The 5,051-nt window shown below is 38.5% G+C and overlaps 1 long non-coding RNA gene across 2 annotated transcripts in view; it reads right to left on the bottom strand.

Annotated features, from left to right (window-relative positions):
* The window catches only part of LOC106877672 (uncharacterized), a 68,905-nt gene that overhangs the window by 52,794 nt on the left and 11,060 nt on the right, over window positions 1-5,051 (bottom strand). For both annotated transcript variants that reach the window (XR_008264618.1, XR_001410406.2), the window contains exon 3: window positions 2,775-2,915. This is a non-coding gene — a long non-coding RNA (uncharacterized LOC106877672). The remainder of the gene's footprint in view (window positions 1-2,774; window positions 2,916-5,051) is intronic.

The following is a 5,051-nucleotide window of genomic DNA, read 5'->3' as shown; positions in this document are numbered from 1 at the left end:
TAAACACATGTTAGAAGTAAATAGACACCCCATAAAACATCGTTTTCTGTTTATTCTAACTTGTAAAGGTCTATATTTCTTATTGGCATTTTTATGTTTCAGATTCTATATGTGACTGTTCAATCATGCCATGTACAAGTACAAAAGAAGCCTTGGAACTGTCTGAATTTCAAAGAGGCTGTCATTTAGTTCCAGTTCCATAATGGATGTCATCCCATTTTTTATACTTGTTCAACCTAGAATGACTTGAGATGTCAATCAGCTTTCGCGTTCCTTCTACTTAATTTGCTCTCAATAATTACGTATAGTCTTAAGGTTATGAACTGGTAGTATCGTTAGCACGGCGGGCAAAATTCTTAGCAGCATTTCGTCCATCTTTATACGTTCTGAGTTCAAATGCTGCCGGGGTCGACTTTGCCTTTCATCCTCTCGGCTCGATAAAAATAAGTACCAGTTAAACACTGGGATCGATGTCATCGACTTAAGCCCTCCCCTGAATTTACTAGCTTTGTTCCAAAATTTCAAATCAATAGTTATGATGCTTAGCGGCATTTCGTCCGTCTTCACGTTCTGAGTTCAAATTCCACCGAGGTCCAGTTTGCCCTTCATCTTTTTGGGGTCGATAGAATAAGTACCACCCCTGAACTTGCTGGCCCTGTGCCAAAATTTGAAATCAATAAATATGTATAATCTTTGAAATCAATAATTATGTATAGTCTATTTAGCAATGAAAGCTTGCACTTTTCCACTCGATATCTCTTGAATGCTGTTCTATTTATTCAGCAATGGTATGCAGGTAAATGCAAATTTTCCAGGTTAATGAAAGTGTATGAGAATTAATAGGATATTAGTGTGATCATTATCAACATAACACATAACCCACTAAATGTTGTTATTCGTCAATAACTGTTTAACATCCCTAATACAACACTTAAACACACAACAGATACTATTTAAGCTCAATAGAAATGAAAACCATGCATATTTAACTACACCTCACTATACACACGTATTCACAAAAGCACTTGTATCGTTAGCTTCCCATTTACCTCCCTTACTCTCCATCATTAGTTTTCACCTTCTTTTCCGTCACTCTTCATTCCTCCCTCCTTTTACTCTTTTTCCCTATTCTCCCTTATTCTTGCTCTACTTACATTTTTCTGTCTCTCACACTTCATCCCTTTATACTCACTTAACCTCTCTGTGGTCTCCAGATTGTGACTCCACTTCTGGTCATTCTATTTCACTTCTCAGCTTTCATTCTACCCCAGGCCTCTTAAATTCAGTATTGTATACTTTTTTCTTTTTCTCTTGCCTCTCTTAATACTTTTTCTTCTTTCTGATAAAATGTATCTGCCAAAATGTTTAAGTCAACTTCTGCTTCTTCCTTTAGTATATTTACCTTCATTAGATACTTTGCTGTTTTCCGCTTTATATTTCTATGCTTTCTTTCAATCACGTGCTTTTGTATAACTGTATGCTTGTATACGATTATCTCCGTGTATAATTTGTTTGCTTATTTCCTCTTCGCCTCATAATCTCATTCGTGGCGATTTGTGAGGTTGTTATCTACGCGCGCGCACACGCACGCACGCACGCACGCACGCACGCACGCGCGCGCGCATGTATATATGTACAAACACAACACATACGCATACATTGTTACTGCAATCATTTTGACATCAGGAGGCCAATAGGTGCACTAATTTCAACAAAGACAATCAATACATAATATATACGCATATATTTCGATCGAATCCCCTGCGAGTTAACACGAGATCTCCTAATGACAATGTAAACATCATGTAATCAAGGTTTCCTTGACCTGAAGAGTAGCTTGCGGTCTACCCCTCATTTGGATAATTACTACTTCTGAGGTTCCGCTAGCTATGAAACATATGTAGCTTGGATATTATCTACTCCATTCCCTAATTTTGGGATACTTTTTCGCATATGCAGCATCCCCAGTTGCCAACCGTGAACTATAAAATAACGTTTTTTCATCTTATACTTCGATACGGGAAAAATTCACAACCTTCTACGCCAATAAACTACTATTGTTCCTGATAGTTGATTTTTATATCTTCTACGGACTGCTCGAAGCTCACTAACTTCCTACATCTTGATCCTTGGATCTTACGTTTACGCACACACACACACACACACGAATTGTTCATATTAAATACCCTCATTAATTAATTTTTGTGTTTGAGATTATGCTATCTGCCTGTCTGTCGAAAAATTCTGTATATTAAAACATTTTCTTTTAAATTTAATTTCCTTTTTTTTTCTAGCATACAAAAACTATACGTACCGCATTCTTCCAAATGCAAAATGTATTACTTATGAATTTTTGTCTAAAGGAGATGCGCATGGTTTACATTAATATGTTGTAATATTGGTTCCAAATGTTGGCACAAGGCCAGCAATACGCTGTAATATTACAAATCCATGAAGACAGCAAGGGCGCTGAATCGTTAGGGCGTCGGACAAAACACATAATGGAATTTCTTCCAATTTCTGGAGGCGCGTGGTTTAGTGGTTAGTGTGTTGGACTTATGGTAGTAAGATTGTGGTTTCGATTCCTGGACCGGGTAACGCGTTGTGCTCTTGAGCAAGACATTTCATTTCACGTTGCTCCAGTCCACCCGACTAGTAAAAAAAGGAGTTTTGCGATGGACAGGCGCCCATCCAGGTGGGGAATTTTTACGCCATGGAAACCCGAAAAGCGGCCCTTATGAGTCAGCATGACTCGAAAATGCAACTTCACTTACTTTTATTTCTTCCAAGTCTTTATGTTATGAAATTAAATCTTGCCACGGTCATCCTTTTTAGGTCGATGAAGTAAAGTACCAGTCAATTACTGGGGTTGATGTAATCGATTGCCCTTCCTCTCGAAAATGTTGGCCTTTTGTCTAGATTAGAAAGAAATTTTGGTTTCAAATTTTGCCTCAAGGCCAACAATTTCGGGGGAGGGAATGAGTCGATTACATCGACCCCAGTGCTCAACTGGTACTTATTTTATAAACCCTAAAAAGATGAAATACAAAGTCGAGCTCGGTGGAATTTGAACTCAGAACATAAAGACGGACGAAATACCACTAAGCATTTTGCCCTGCGTGATAACGATTCTGCAATCTCGCCGCCTTAATTGTGAATGAAAAATGGGTTCCAAATTTTGGCACAAGGCCAGAAGTTTCGGGAAAGGATCCAAGTCAATTAAATCGACGCCAGTGCTCAACTGGTACTTATTTTATCAACCCTGAAACAATGAAAGGTGAATTCAACCTCAGCGGAATTTGATCGTAGAACGTAGAGGCTGACGAAATGCCACTAAGCACCTTGCCCGGCGTGCTGAAATGGGAAAGAAATATAACAAACTGCTATATACCCATGTTAATATTTCTATTCATAAAATATATGCTCCATGTAGTGATGGTACAAACGTAACTACAAAAATACATGTAATACCATAATTTCCAGCCATCGACTTCACACACGCACGCACGCACGCACTCACTCATCGTTTAACGTCCGCCCTCAATGCTTTCATGGGTTGGGCGGTTTAACAGGGGCCGGCCAGGTGGAAGACTACACCAGGCTATTGCTTTTTACGAGGCACTAGCACGTTTTTTTTTTACAGCTGGATGCCCTTCCAAATGCCAACCACTTCACAGGTACGTGGCACCAGCACCGGCAGGTTCACCAAGTAACTTGCAAGACAAGGAATTTTGAGAGGGGAAGGGGGAATTGGAGGAGGTGATCTTGTGTCAGATGATGAAAGGTTAGTGTGACGGAGAGGCAGAAACAGGTGTCGTGCTAAAGAGGAGGTACATGGCTACCCAGCAGAGAGAGAGAGCACAAAAGGCATGGTAAAACAAATGTTAAACTATAACAAATTGAACAGTCATAGTTTTTATACGGGTTATAATTGTAAACTTCGTGTAGAATTGCATTGGTTCTGAAGTAATTGTGAAGTAGATGTTTATATAATTTCCTTTGACATATTTAGGTTGACTTATACATATTTAAGCTAAAAAATGCGTTATTTATCAGTCACACAGTGCAGTTGCATCATTGGCCACAGGATATGATCTGTTGTTACTTAGTGTAGTGAAAAAAAAATATCCTTACTATTTTGTGTAGCTTCTCACTTTTTCCTTCCCGCTTAAAACTGTAATAATTGGTTCACGTACTATTCAGTATGTCAGCATAAGGCGTATGAATGATTGAATGAATGAATATGTGTATGTGTGTTTGTTTGTGTGTGTGTGTGAGGACAAACAGAAAGTGAAAATAAGGAATGGATGTAAAACTGTTGAATGGCTTGCAGTAAATCAGATAATAAATTTCCTCTCTTCCATTACATTCAGATTTGTGTAATCACAGAATTGATATGAAAAATGTTATAAAAAGACGACATCGCTATATTATAGGCACAAACAAACTTCCCTCAATTAATCAAGTCCGTATCCGTATGTATCTTTACTGTTTAACTGCAATCTCAAATTTTACATGATGTTAGCTCAGTTGTTTCGGCGATGTGCTTCCATAGTAACAGAAAATTCTACATTTGTCTCACTGTCCCTATATTAATTATATAGACAGTCGATTGGTAGAATTGTTAAAATTTCGGATAGATAGCTTGCAGTAATTGTTCCGGCTTTCTGAGTTCGAATCCTCTCGAGATCAGTTTTAGTTTTCATCATTTCAGGATCGATAAATAATGTACTAGCTTTGCACTGAGGTTGATCTTTCTCTTGAACTTTTTTTTCTGTTTATTTATGTCTCTTTTTCTAGATGAATTTAGCTGTGGTTCGATCACAGCGAGCGATGGGTTCTGCCAGGTCTTAAACGCCTAAGGCATACAGTGTGTCACCACGGCGTCCCTACGACTCCAGCAAGCAGGTGAGTGTTCAAAGAAAGACATTATCCTATATAGTGAATGGTGTTAGGTGGCAAAGTCAATTGGACATCAGATTGTTCTTATGATATCCAGTTACGTTTCTCTTCGTTACGTACCGGGATCAGTTACGCTTCATGGCTCGATA

This window comes from Octopus bimaculoides, chromosome 7 (assembly GCF_001194135.2).
Source record: "Octopus bimaculoides isolate UCB-OBI-ISO-001 chromosome 7, ASM119413v2, whole genome shotgun sequence".
NCBI lineage: Eukaryota > Metazoa > Mollusca > Cephalopoda > Octopoda > Octopodidae > Octopus > Octopus bimaculoides.
This window is presented reverse-complemented; position numbering and strand designations above follow the sequence as displayed.